Source organism: Micropterus salmoides, unplaced genomic scaffold (assembly GCF_014851395.1).
Source record: "Micropterus salmoides isolate LMB-PRFRI ecotype aquatic unplaced genomic scaffold, ASM1485139v1 Ms_hic_scaffold_2, whole genome shotgun sequence".
NCBI lineage: Eukaryota > Metazoa > Chordata > Actinopteri > Centrarchiformes > Centrarchidae > Micropterus > Micropterus salmoides.
In genome coordinates this window covers 50,463,850-50,478,849 of record NW_024041150.1, presented here as the reverse complement: position 1 = coordinate 50,478,849, position 15,000 = coordinate 50,463,850, and the positions used below count along the sequence as shown (strand labels likewise).

General features: G+C 43.1%; 1 pseudogene; it reads right to left on the bottom strand.

Annotated features, from left to right (window-relative positions):
* The window catches only part of LOC119912602, a 29,047-nt pseudogene that overhangs the window by 7,411 nt on the left and 6,636 nt on the right, over window positions 1–15,000 (bottom strand).

Genomic DNA, 15,000 nt, shown 5'->3' with positions numbered 1-15,000 from the left:
GAAATTTCTGATTTTCTCTTGGTCGTCTAATCAATTAACCGACTGATTGTTGCAGCTCTAAAAACACACACAAAGTGGTCACGAGCATTATAAAGTATACATATAAAGTATACATAGGTTTACAGATTTTATAAAACTACACTTATTATAATGAATCTTCTCACTTTTAGCATTAATGAACATCCTACTGAGCCCCTCGCTTTATTTTTCCCGCTGCAGCCTTTATTAAATCAAACGTGAGGCTTGTATTTTACACTGCTCTATAACTTTACTGTCCTGTTTTATTTCTATTTAACTCTTCTGCAATTGTATTTAAATGTCTTTTTATATTTGCCTATGTTGCTTTTGTGTTTTGCGTAAAGCCTTTTGACTTGCCTTGTTGTTGAAATGAGCAACACATATGCAGTAAACTGGCCTTGCCCCTGGCTCACCTGCTTGCCGTTGGTAACCAGGTGACACTCCCGGCTGCAATTGTGGTTCCCGCAGGTCAAAGGTCGTCCGCAGGGTCGTTTACAAGAGAATCGCCCCCGTCGATGACACGGCACCGGACTGACCTGATCACCACACAGAGTACGGTACAGACATCTTTGAAACCACAAGCATTTTTTTGACCTCGTCTGAAGGTGAATGAGTGTGTGTGTGTTGAATAACAAGCAACTAAATGGGATGAAATGCAGGAGCGAATTATATGAGAGAGACAGAGAAGGACAAAGTAGACGAATAGGGAGAGAGGGAGTGAATGAGGAGGAGGTCAGGAGGACAAACTAATAATGGACGACGTTTGGAAACAGGGAACAAGACGGAAAAGAAAACACCGAGGAGGGAGAGGGAACAGCTCTACAGATAAAAAAGGGGAGTGGAGGGAGGAAGCAATCAATCTAAAAACATGAAGTCTGTGAGTAAATGGTGATGAACTGGTTAAACTGGGTTTAAAAGAAGGAGACAAACATGAATACTTCAGAAAGAAAAGGGAAGGTTAAGACAAACGATACCTCATGTTCTCCGAAACAGGCCCTGAAAGACAAATACAGAAAAAATAAATGTCACATTCATTTTTATTCATTCCTTTCACCTGTTTGTTTTCAACATCACTGTTGACTGCTACTGTACCTACCATTCACTTCCAGTCATCACATTCATTTCCATTTCTTTCCATTCATTCCATTAACTTTGAAACAAATTGTTTCTTTTTATTTCCTTTTGTCCTGTCCATATTTTAAGCTCCATTTACCTCCATTAACTTCCTTCTTAGTATAATCCCTTTAATGACTGAAGACTCCCATTCACTAACATTTAGATTTTACATTTACTCATTTGGTAGACGCTTGAGGAACAACATACAAGCATCAACAGAGCATCAACTACAGATCTACAACTGACAATACATACTAGTAAGAGCAGCAATAAATACTAGTAAGAGCTCATAGTACATATCACATCAATGGAGTAAATACCTAGGGAAGGAAGTAAGAGTTAACAAAAAGTGCAATCAAAACAAAAAGTGCAATCAATACAAGATCATTGTAGGGGACAGAAGAAGAAGAGCACAGGAAGTGCATGTTAGAGATTAGGAGTTAGAAGCGTTATAAGAGGAAGTGTTCTCGGAAGAGATAAGTTTTCAAGAGCTTCTTGAAGTTAGAGAATTGATTGACTGATTCTGGAGGCCAACTGATTCTGGAGGCCACGGGAGCCAGTGGAGGTCACTGAGTAATGGAGTGACATGAGCCCTTTTGGGCTGATCAAAAACCAGACGTGCTGCTGCGTTCTGAACCATTTGTAAGGGTTTCACCGCACAAGCTGGAAGACCTGCTAGGAGAGCATTGCAATAGTCGATGCGAGAGATAACCATGGCCTGTACCAGAAGCTGGGAGGCGTACTGAGTGAGGTAGGGCCTGATTTTCCTCATGTTGTATAGAGCAAAGCGGCATAACAGAGAGACAGCAGCAACATGGTCTGAAAAGGACAGCCGGTCATCAATCATGACACCCAAGTTTCTCACCACCTTGGTTGGAGTGATGGTTGCGGAGTCAATTTGTAGTTTGATGTTATGGTGGATAGATTGCTTGGCTGGAATGACCAAGAGTTCAGTCTTAGAGAGGTTTAGTTGAAGGTGGCAAGCCTTCATCCATGCAGATATGTCCGATAGACAGTACGTGATCCGCGCCAAGACAGTGGGATCGCCTGGCGGGAAGGATAGGTAGAGTTGCGTGTCGTCTGCGTAGCAGTGGTAAGAGAAGTCGTGCGAGCGAATGATCGGCGCCAGTGAGGTGGTGTAAATTGAGAAGAGAAGGGGCCCAAGCACTGAGCCTTGGGGCACCCCTGTGGAGAGGCCGTGGGAGGAGGATAATTGTCCTTGCCACAAAACATTGTAGGAACGCCCCGAGAGGTAGGATTCGAACCACAGGAGTGATTTACTCGAGATGCCCATTGCTGAGAGAGCAGATAGCAGGATCCTGTGGTTGACTGTGTCAAAGGCAGCTGATAGGTCAAGCAGGATAAGAACCGAGGATTGGGCTGCAGCTTTAGATGACCTTAGGGCTTCTGTTACAGACAGAAGAGCCGTTTCAGTACAGTGGGCACTCTTAAAACCAGACTGATATGGATATAGGAGGTCATTCCCTGAGAGGAATTCTGAGACCTGTTTGAATACTGCCCGTTCAATAGTTTGGGATAAAAAAGGTAGAAGAGACACTGGTCGATAATTCTCAACTTGAGTTGGTTCAAGTGAGGGCTTTTTGAGCAAGGGTGTAACCTGAGCCCTTTTGAAGGTGGTCGGAAAGGTTCCTGAAGCCAGAGAAGTATTTATCATGAGTGATTGTCGTGACCACAGTAGGAGGTATGGCTTGGAGGAGATTCATAGGAATCGGGTCCAGTGGGCATGTAGTTGGACTGCTACGGGTCAAGAGTTCTAAAACTTCGCGCTCTGTGAGAGGAGTAAATGAGGAGAGTGAACAACCACTGACCTGGAAGGGCAGGGGAAAAGATGTAGTAGGACTGCTACAATGGTTGAGGTTGAGTGTTTCAGAGAATTAGCTAGTTATGGCCTCCACTTTGCCTGTGAAGGCGGCAGCAAAAGTATCAGCAGACAAGTTTGTGGGTGGTGGAGGAGGATTTAGTAGCGCTTTAAAAGTGGAAAATAATTTCCTTGAGTCAGTGGCACTGCTTATTCTGTCATTATAGAACGCAGTTTTGGCAGCACTGATGCTTGTTAAGAAGGAGGATAGGAGCAATTGGTAGCCCTTAAGGTCGGCGGGGGCTTTGGTTTTTCACCATTTTCCTTCAGCCGCTCTGAGATCAGTACTCAGCCCACGGATGGTCAGTTAGCCACGGGTGGGGCTGGTGTGGGCGAGCAGGCTTGGTGGATAGAGGACACAGGCTATCCAGGCACGAGCTTAGTGTAGAGCACAGAGATTGTGTGGCATCCTTTCTTACTTTGATATATCCCATTCATTTACATTTGTTTACATTCATTCCCTTAATTTTGAAACGAATCTTTCTCTTTACTTGACCACTTTCATTAACGTCATTTTCATTTATCTCTATCCGTCTCAATTCATCTCAAAAATAAGCTGTATTGGCATTAATGTTAAAGTTACATTATAGCCAAAGCTAATTACATATTGTTGAAGAAAACGAAATGGTTTTTGTTAATTTGCTTCACCTCCCTCTCAGAATAATATCAGTTGAGTGAAACTAATGACCTCCATTTATCCAGATCACTTCTGTAAATTCCTTTCACTTAAATTCCACTTTCATTTCCATTTACTCCCAATCAATTATAATGCGTCCTGTAAAAAATATTGTCTGAATACATATGTATGAATGCACATTAATACCTCAAACACACACACACACACACACAGTCAGTCCTGTTTGTGTCTCTTGGCCTGAGGATCCTCAACATCAACACACACGCACACACAGATGGTTGGTGTTGGCTTATTGCGTCACAGAGCTGCAGGGAACTGGCATACACAACTGTTATCCACATACACACTCAGCATGCAGTGTGTTTTTTAATCTCAGGTCTAATGATCCGTGACAGAAACAAAACACTTCGCAATTTGTGTGCAATGGGTGTGTGTGTGTGTGGGTGGGTGTGTGTGTTGGGGACAAGAACAATCATTTTAATTTTTCAGGAAGTTAAATCCCTGTGAAACTCGACCTTCTCTGCTTTGTTTCATTTTGTTCCTTTCACCTGTGCACTACAGCACATATTAACCTCCAATTAATTATGATGAGAACTGTTAAAGCTCTAACACTGGCCTGGACAGATCCAGAACTTTATTTTAAAATGTTCCACAGAGTCATGACGCCATACATAGTTTTCTCACTAGTTAATTCTAGTCAGATCTTCAGCGTGTTTTTCCAAGTTGAGCTGTCACACATGAAACATCTAAAGTAGCTGTTAGTGAACAATAACAGTGAATTTATCATGTGAGTCATGGTTTGATTCATGTATCTCACCCGGCCTTTATCTGCTGTGCTATTTTTTTAGGAGATGGAGTGTGTGTGTGTGTGTGTGTGTGTGTGTGTGTGTGTGTGTGTGTGTGTGTGTGACTTGCGTTGGTATCGGTACTTGACACGGCGGACATGGCAGAGCTTTCTTCACAAACGCTGGTTCAGACGGCTGCTCCCACGGACCTGCCAACTGCACCTACACACACAAACACACCAAGAAAACATGTCAGAGAGGTTCTCCAAACATCATTTATTTTGTTCAGAAAGAAAACAGGAAATTTCATTTTATGTGACTGATGACAGCGATAAGATGCTGATGATGAGCTCTTCATCAAGTCAGTCATCTGCATTACTGAAGCACTAATGTGTTCATCACTTTATCATGCAGCTTGTCACAGGGGTGCTCATTTTAACCACTTTATCTTCTGCTGGGAAGCATTTTTTTATGTCAGCTCTAATAATGATTTATTACAGATTATTTGTTGATTGTTTGTAATACGAATCTGAATTAACTAAAGTGATCAAATAAATGTAAAAAAAAGTACAAAACACTGCAGAAGGAGCAGAAAATCGAAGAACTACAGCACAGAACAAATAACATAAAGTTGTAATAAATAAAAGTAATTTATTCTATTATTTTATATTGACTGATTTATGTTTTATTTACTCAATTCAAACTACTATGTGATGCATAATGCATTTTACTTGTACATGGACTTGTTCTGTGCTTTATTAGTTTACCACTGTGCGAGATGCTGTGTGTGTGTGTGTGTCCACGTTTGGCATCGATGCTGTAAAAGTACAATGAAAAGTGCGGTACAAATAAATATATTATTATAAATGTGCTCTCATTTTGAGAATTACACTTTTTCACTTTATTGCAGGAAGTTAGATGAGAAGATCCAGATCACTCTCTCACATATCGAGTCGTCGTTACGCTTCAGTTCTGGTCCAGGTGTTATTCAGTGGGCTTTACATGTGCTGGTAGGTGCATTTTGTTTGCTTTACACAGAGCCAGGCTGCCTGTCTTTATGCTAAGCTAAGCAGCTGCTGGCTGTAGCTTCATAATTTCTGGGGCAGCTACCTGCTGGGACTTGACCAGCACCATGTCGTGGCAGGGCTGAGGGCAGGTGTGGCTGCAGCCGGGCAGCGGCAGCAGGCAGGATTGTCTGCAGGGGGGACAGGGCCCGGGGTGGCACCGGTGGGTCTCTCTGGTCGGGTGGTGGCAAGACGGAGGACACCTGGGGGAGACAAAAGAGGAGCTGTTAAAGACACTGCTGAGAGGGAATCAGGTGTGTGCGTGTCTCTGTGTGAGTTTACCTGCAGGTCTCTTTGCAGCGAGGCGGTTTGGTGCTTCGTTCTCGCCCACAAGGGACAGCCAAGACGGTGGAGCCACATGTACATCTGACCTCCACCGACTCCGGACAGGGATAGCAACTACCTGCAGGACAGGAGAGACACATTTATTTTATTTATTTCCAGCATTAATTCACGGGTTCAGACTACACAGTATTAGCCGGGGAAGAACCCGACCAGACTGACGCGGGGAGACACCTGATGGTTTTTTTCCCCATGTGGTGTCTCATAGTGGACGACAACAGACTGTGAGGAAGAGCAATGATGTTGCTGCTGCGAGGTCCAGATGACATCACGCAGGCAGCGAAAAACGGCAAGCTGTGATTGGTCTGGGAGCAGGCCAAAAATGTTATCACACTAAAAAATGTAATTTCATTGATGTTAAAAATTATCAGGATATTTGTTTCGAGTTTAAAGGCAGATTTTTGCTTCTGAGTGAAAGTTGAAGAAACCAGTTGGTTAATTATGTGGTTTTCTTTCTGTTGAACAAAGTTAAAAGTTATATTACACTCCAGTCTTTTGACTGTTTGGTTCTCCTGACAGCTGCTTTCTGTATTTACTCCAAGTTAATGTTCTAATAATAAGCGTCTGTCTGGATTTTGTCAGTTGACACTCAGCCGAGGCTTCTCGCTCTCTCAACATAACAGGCTGAGTGTTTACCAGCAGCGAGCGCTGAGTGGGTGTCAGTCACAGCTCACACAGATAAGTTAAGCTCCAGAGTAGACGCCATCTTGGATCTGGATCTAAACTGATTAAATAAATCTCTCCTTCAGTCTTTGTAACAGTACGGTCGACTGCAGCCGTCTCAGTGCCGTCGTTTTCTCCAGTTACAATGACGGCACGTTAAGGCCCCGTCCACTCTACTGCGTTTTGGTTTGAAAACCGAGACCTTTTGCTACGTTTGCACCTCCCGTCCAGACTAAAACAGAAGACCTAAAACAGATCATTTGAAAACGCTGCCGCCCCCGTTTTTCGTTTTGAAACGGAGGACATTTAGAAACGGTGACGCAGACGCTCACGTTCAGGCTCTCTGATTGGGTCTTTTAGGTCATGCAAAGCTTCTTCATGCTGCTGAGAGTTTTTGAGTTGGTATTTTTAAACGTTCTGTACCGTACAAATAACACTTCCAGCCTAAACTTGTACTGTGATTATCACCGTTTACTTTGCGACGACTGCCACCGCCACGGTCATTTTTAACTCCTGTGTTACATTCAATAACAGCCCCAGCTCGGTATGGATCCATGACAGAATCAAATCTGGTCTGGGTCTTCGTCTGTAGTACTTTCCCCAAATCTTCTGTAACTACGGAATAGACCATCTGCATGTCCAGCGTACCTGAACGGCCACTAGATGCGCTTTTTATTATAATATCGTATTCGTTTCAATTCTCCGTTTCCACATTAAAACACAGCAGTGTGGACGGGGTCTAAATCACCCGTCACTAACACATGTTAACTGCCTCAGGGACAGACGGCTCCACGTCAAGTTAAAGAAACTGGTTTTAACGTGGATCTGTCCGTTGACGGCTGATCCCTGATCTGCTTTGCATGATCAATATTTGCACCTGTAGTTAGAAAATATCTGGTTCTTTGATAAAAAGACTTCAAAGCTGACGAAGTGGAGTCAACTACGACAACGTCAATTAAGCCTGATGAAATCTTTTCACTTCCTCTGGATCAGTTTGGGGTGTTTTGTTAACTCGGGTTTTCTTCATCAGTTCCTGTTTCCTCTCTGAAGCTTGAGTTATATATTATATACTCCTGCGTAGGGTCTACCTCCTCCGGAGCAGGTTAGGCGATCTCGCTGCAAAGTGTCATCTCGGCTCTGCATCTGAACTAAATACCAAACTCACACACACACGGAGAGGCCTCAGTGTCGGCTGTTATCTGCGTTGGCTGCGGTGCGACCTTCTAACTGTTCCCCCTTTAAAGGTCAGAGCAGCCAATCAGCACGCGGACACACAAATAAATTAACTTTAATCTATTTGGCCAATCAGGAAGAAAACAGACGCATTAATTATCCCTTATCGCCCAATCAGGGAACAACGGAGGCAGGAAGACACACACACGGTCGTGTTTCCATCCCTTCAGAGGACATTACTTCGACTTCCCTGGACCTTAAACAGAGTATTCACCCAAACATTTAATGAGTTAATGTTATGAGGACGTGCGTTTTGTCGAGTCCTGAAATGTGTCGGCAGACAGACGTCTTCACAACAGGAGTAATACATGCACACACACACACACGTCTTCAGTGAAAGGGATTAATGACGTTTGGCAGGAAGCAGGAGGTCAACAGTTTCCCAAACACACACATTCAACTGTGCGTGTGTTTCCAGCGCTATCAACTGGAACAAATGTCAGCACACACACTTCAGGAGGTGCTATGGGTCAGAATTTTCCTGAATTTGACCTTTGACCTTTCCCCAGCTGAGACTTCCTCAACAAATCACAACATATCTGACGGACAATAATGTGACGTGACGTGCTCTGTGTGTGTGTGTGTGTGTTTGGATCGAACTCGTAATTGTCAGATTAAAGTTCATGTTTTCCTGCAGCTTGTTATAACAGAGCACCTCAGCTGACGTCACACAGCTCGCGGAGGTCAGCGCGGCGTTTTAATTGCTGCAGTTTGTGTCAGATCTCATTTTCATCACGCAGCCAGATCTGAACACACGTCTTGTTAGATTCAGTGAGACGTCCCTATCAATATCCGCTGACGTCCACCACGACTAAACCTCCATAAACCCACTTAGACAGGCCGAGGTTTTCTTCAGCATCACAGTGATCCAGTGACAGCTGTCTGTACATTTCTGAGTAAACCGCCAACAGGAGCTGCTAACAGCTCGTTCAGCTACTAAATTAGCTGTTAGCGGCTAATACTTTTAAATGGAGCCCTGCTTTGGACATTTCTCATGAATTCCTGAAGTCTTACAGACTAAATGGTTAATGTGTGCTGTTCTGTGTGCTTATCAGTCACTCTCTCATTACTGAAGCAAATCCTAACTAACTTTAGGAATCCTATCTTATCTCAGGTTAGGAAACCCTAAATACTCAATCCAACGTCGGTTATCAACTTTTGTGTCTGTTACCTAGCAACCGATGCCACTTTTCTCATCTCGCCGAGCTAAACGGCTTTTAATCGCTGTTTTTTGGTCGTTTTTTTAAATGAAACTTCAGAACTTCAAGTCAGATGAATTAGAGGTGTTGGTAACCTCCGTCCAGAAATCCAAATCCACGTAATGCTTAACTCGGGAGATTAAAGAGAGAGAGAGACAGTCGCCGCCGCATTTATAATAGATATACTTTATTCATCCAGCAGAGCACTGATGCTGTTAAAAAGAAAATCAGTCCATTTACAAGTGATGCGAAGAGAAAGGCAACTGTTGTGTCCAACGAGCAGAGGAAACCGGAGGTGCCTCCTCCTGTGTTTCCTCACTGACCCCGGCAGAAACCCGTCTTCTCGGAAAATAATAATAATAATAATATTAATAAATGCTAACGTCATGTATTTCTTGAATTTAACGATCTCCTCCTATCAAAGACTTGCATTAGGATCCTTATGTTACGTCAAGCCTTTACATTATGGGCCTATAATGAGATATTATCTAGCGTTGCATCGCCTACAGCCTTTCAGCTAACGAGTGTTTTGTCATCAAACACGTCTGTAGAATCAATTAATAAGTTGCGCCTGTTGACATTTTATTGATTTTGTATAAGCGATAAAAGAGCAGCCATGTGGATTAAATGATAATAAACACTACCTGGCGGAAAAGTAAAAGTTAGGACAGTTTAACAGTTTATTTTTCCTGTCTTTAGAAAGGATTTAGGAACTGTTAATCTGTAATGGCCTTATTCCTAAATCAGCTCCTAACCCTTATTGCCATGGTTACTAAGCAGTTAGGATAGGAGCTGCTGGTTAGGAAGTGTCTGTGATTTGGCCCCCGGTCTTGTTAGCCTGAAATAGCTGCCCAAGATGTCTGCCGAGCGGCGGGACTTGTCTACAAGGACTTTGACAAAACTACTCGCTAAGTGAGAAAGGATCTTTGATTGGTGTCAATTTGAGTCTAAATGTCTGATATATGATGTTCATGCTGTTTTCAGGTGAGGCTGTGCACAGATTTCCAAAAAAGGGCCGATAAAGAATCTGATTTATTCACTAATGAAAAGGATGGCCACTTGCAGCGCTAATCTAAACTCAACATTCACGCTGTGGAAGGACAGAAGCAACAAACTCATCATAAAGAGACACTCAGGAGCCGCCGTCAGCGCGCGCAGGCGTGTGTGCGTGTGCGTTACCTGGGTGACAGCCAGAGGGACACTTGTGGTTGCGACACCCCAGAGTTCGTCCACAGCTCTGGTCACATGGCGGGCAGTTACCAGGGCAGCACTGAGACACAAGGCATCGTGGGAAACGGAGTTTAAAAAGGAGAACAAACAGCAGAAAGATTTAAACATCGCTCGTTTAATTTCACAGAACGTTTTCTCTCCTGACTCTCTGCCTCCACAGTGAAGGACCTTTCCTCTGCTGTTCAGCTTTTCACTTGTTCTGAGAGAAGGTAAAAACCTCAGAGGTGAAGTTATAAAGACTGAAAACGATCCAGAGAGATGAAACGTTCCTATCAGCTCACTGTGTCTGATAACAGACTCCTGTCACATCACAAAGAAACCTTCAGCCAACCTTTAACTATCAGATCACACACAGATTAGACACCTGACATTTACGCCACAGGAAACACACACACACACACACATCCAGGACTGATCTGAACACAAAAACTAAAATCTGTCGGTTCGGGAATCAGAGCCTCGTACGTGGTAGAATTGACTGACTGTGAGACGTGTTTCTAAGCTACTGTGAAACGCTTCCTGTGGACGTCTGAACCACAACACAGATGTGAGTCAGTGGACACGAGGGTCAGCAGGCTGGTGTTGTGATGGATAAATATAAATAATTCATTGATTATCAGGATTGTTGTCAAACTCTCACTGTGTGTTTAGACTTTCTCTGACACTTTACAGCCTCATGAATAACTGAGTGATCTGGAGCGGACAGACGAGGTGATGACGAGGCTCACCTTCCTCCTGCACTGGTGTCTCTGGCAGCTTCTGGTTTGGGGACATTTGGAGTCACACAGGTACTCCTTATGACACGGCATCAGCTTCCTGTATTTACCGCACCTGCACTCCTTCTCCACCTCCTGACAGACAGACAGAGAGCGTCAGTGTGTTTCTGTGTGTGTGTGTCTCTCTCTTTGAGTGTGTGTGTGTCACCTGTCTGCAGGTCTCGCAGCTCCCTCTGTGACACCTCATTGAACAGGTGTGTTTCCCGCACGACAGCCGGCGGTCACATGTGTCGCCGCACGGCAACACTTCCTCTGTGCACGGCAGAGACGACTCTGGAAGCACCAGCAGAGAGTGAGACAGAGGAGTGTGCGATTTTATTTATTGTTTGTTTACAAGAAGTGTCTGACATGTTGAAGCACACAGAAGATCCATCATTCTTTGAATCATTATCACAGAAATGATCTTGTACTTTGAGCAAACAGAACTCCCTTCTGCACTCAAACATGTATTTATGAGTTTGCTTTTATCCACATGAACTCAGAGGTTTCCATAAATAGCTAGCTGACCCTCCAACACAGAAACACTCCACATTCAGTTTCACAAGAAATCTTTTTCTGTGCTCAAAATGTTGAATTGTGTTAAATAACACCAAAAAATAATACATGTAATACTTACAGAAATGTATATTTATTACTACGCTGTACTAGTGAGTACTGTGAATGTGTACTGCTTGCATTATAAGTTTGAGTTTGGTTGCTCTTGTATAGTTTCTATTCTTGTTTTTTTATCATTTCACAAACTACTAATGATGTATGTAGTCTTTGTGCTGCTGCAGCAGGATCAATAAAAGATTTCTTATCTTCCTGACATCCCAACGTTTCACACTCCATTTAATTAGGTTTTCTTTATCTAACAAGGCATCATTAGGATTTTGTTCAGTAAAACGCTAAGGCTCCACATCATCAAAAAGGCTCCACATCATCAAAAAGGCTCCACATCATTTCTTTGTTATTACACAAACAGACGGATTAAATGTGTTAATCTCACTTTATGAATTCAACAAAACCTCTGCTTAAAGGTCAGGGGAAAAAAGTAACATTTCAAACTGAATAAATAATCTTCCTGACCTTTAAAACACAGCTGAAGTTTCAGATTAGCCCTCTATCTGTTCATGTGGCCAGTTAGGAAACACACAGACAGCTTTGTTTGTGTGTTTATATGTGTGTGTGTGTGTGTGTGTGTGTGTGTGTTCTCGTTCTCTCACTGGTCTTGCCGCAGGGACAGGATCTGCTGACTGAGCGAGGACACGGAGGACAAACTCCATCATGGCAGACAACCTCACAGGTGTGATTCCCACAGGAGAGGAGAGAACCACACACCTGAGAGAGGAGGGAACAGAGGGAAGAGGAGGGGGGATTCAACAGTATGCGGTATTATCGCATTTTTCATCAATTAAGTAATTTGGTGCCCTACAGCATAGTAACAGTGTCTCTGGATCTCACCTCACTGCACAGTGAGCCGCTAACAGCAGCATTATGTTCGGAGCAAGATAGCTGCTGTGTGCTAGCCAACAACACTGCCAACTCATTTTTGTAGTTTGACAGTAGCTGTGTCTCAATTTGCACACTTCCATACTTAAATGTACTATTTTGAGTGCGTAAGTGCGTTCACACTGAGAAGTATGGCAAAATGCAGAGCACTGAAAATACCCCGATGGCGCAGTCATAACGGCCAGAAAGTTGAGTGTGGAACGCTGGACACTTGTGGAAGTGGAAGTGGGCGGGACCAACAGCACGGGAGAAGCAGAAAGCAGCAGAGAGAGGGGCCAACAACAGAACGTCTTTTACAAGTTTCGTACACTATTTCATCACTAAATACACTTTTGACAGTTGTACAACAACTGATGCCAGATCAAAAATGTGCTTGAACGTTTTCGGAGTTGAAAAGTTCTGTCATTACCTTTTGAGTAATTTAAATCAAATCAAGAGACATCTGCCTTGTGATGTACAGAAAATTCTTGGCTTGTGAAACTTAAAATAAATAAGCAAAAATACGAATGAAAAGGGGACTGTCGTTGCTTTATTTGTCTTATTATCATCATCATAAAATCTGACATTACATTGTTAGTGTACAGTTGTGCTTACACTACTTGCTTTCTATTGCTTTTATTTATGCACCAATATACCAAAGAAAATTACTTGTATGTTTGAACTTGGCAATAAACCCAATTCTGAGCATTTTATTTTGGGTGATAAAGCCTGGCTGTTATTTTGAGCTCTGCAGGCAGTATCTGTGCTGGGGGGATTTTGCAATCTTGCGATAGTCATTTCCGGTTAGTGCACAACAGCAGCGCTTTATTTGAGACAACACTACCCTCGCAAAATTAACGCACTAAGCAAGTAAGTACATAGGGTCCGCAGTTTACAGCATGTTAGTATACTAAAGGAAGTACCCGAATTGAGAGAGCAAATATCGTTCAGATTAAGTCTATCATTCAATTAATGACAACGCAAACACACACCCAACACACAGCAGTGCGAAGCAGAAAGGGCTGTCCACAACTAACCACGGGGCTGTATTAACGTTATAACTAAATTCCCAGAAAGCAACATGAAAAACAGCTGCAGGCTGTTATTTGCTGAGCTTGAGCTTCAAATGAGGCCTATCGTTCACAGTTTCTCTCGACTGTCCCCGAGTATCACACCGTTAGTCCAACATCGCCGAGCCTACTAACCACATTAGCCGCGCAATATGCTAACGCCAAGTTAGCTAACCTTTAAAATAAACAGTAAAAACAACAAAAAACACGGCAACAACACAGCTTCCAAGTTTGAATTCAGGTCACCTACAGCCCCTGACAGTGTGGACCCTAACAGTCCTGCAGAGAGCAGTATTACAGTACAGTATTGCACTATTATCAGCTAAGTAGTACCTGCTGACAGTGTGGACAGTAACAGTCAAGCAGAGTGAAGCATTAAAGTATAAAAGTGCAGTATTACAGTATTATTTGTGTAGTAGTACCTGTTGACAGCGTGGTGCCCAACAGTCCAGCAGAGAGCAGTATTACAGAATTACCGTACAGTATTGCAGTATTATATGTGTAGTAGTAACTGCTGATAGCGTGGAGCCCAACAGTCCAGCAGAGAGCAGTATTACAGAATTACAGTATTATGTGTGTAGTAGTGCCTGCTGACAGTGTGGAGCCTAAAGCTGATGATGCACGGGGCAACTTTATGAGCAGTCTTGCTAGTGGCAAGATCAACTATCAGCGGGTGGCAAAGTGGTGGGGGAAGGGGATTACGGTAGTAATCTTTACTCATTACTAAGGATGGGGATCAAACCGGATCCAAAATTTCTCAAAAAACCCGAAAATCCATAAGGTTCGAGCTTATTGATACTGCTATCGAGACTTGCGGGTCCTATGATGTAACGTTAAATTTCGAGCGTCAAATCTAATTTAATTTGAAACGCAATGGATAAGAAAATCATCAGGTTGCAGTCTCTGCCTGCTCTCTGTGTGGAGGAGCGCGCACACACACACACACACACACACACACACAGCGGCAGCTGAGCGACAGGCTGCACCGTCGCGGTGGAATCTACTGTAACGTTAGTTGATGACAGCTGCGCTCGTTACTGTAAGTACATGCGATAAAACTTCGCAAGTAAAAAGACAATACTTTATCAACACACCGGTCTGTAAGGTAACGTTAAACATGTAGAAATGGTAATTAAATCATCTCTGTCTTCAGCATATCATCCTGTTTTATATAACCACAGCTAACGCTAGCTTGGCATTAGCCAAATGTTAAAAACAAGCTAAATAGAAAGCTGTCTGTCTGAAGCACAGACTGGTCTGTAGTCTTAAAAACTCAACTGCTGGCTGAGACAAACCAGCCGCACCTCCTTCTACCTGGTAACATTACCTGCAGCCAGCGAAAAGAGGAGGAGGGACTGATACAGACTGATGTTATTATTTCTAAACATCACTCACTACTTGTGATGTCAGATAAAGTTATTGAGTTACTTTGCTGTTGTAAACATTAATGCTCTAAAAACAACATTTAGCTGTATTTAAAATATTAAAATAAAAACAACTAGGCAGTTAATATGCACA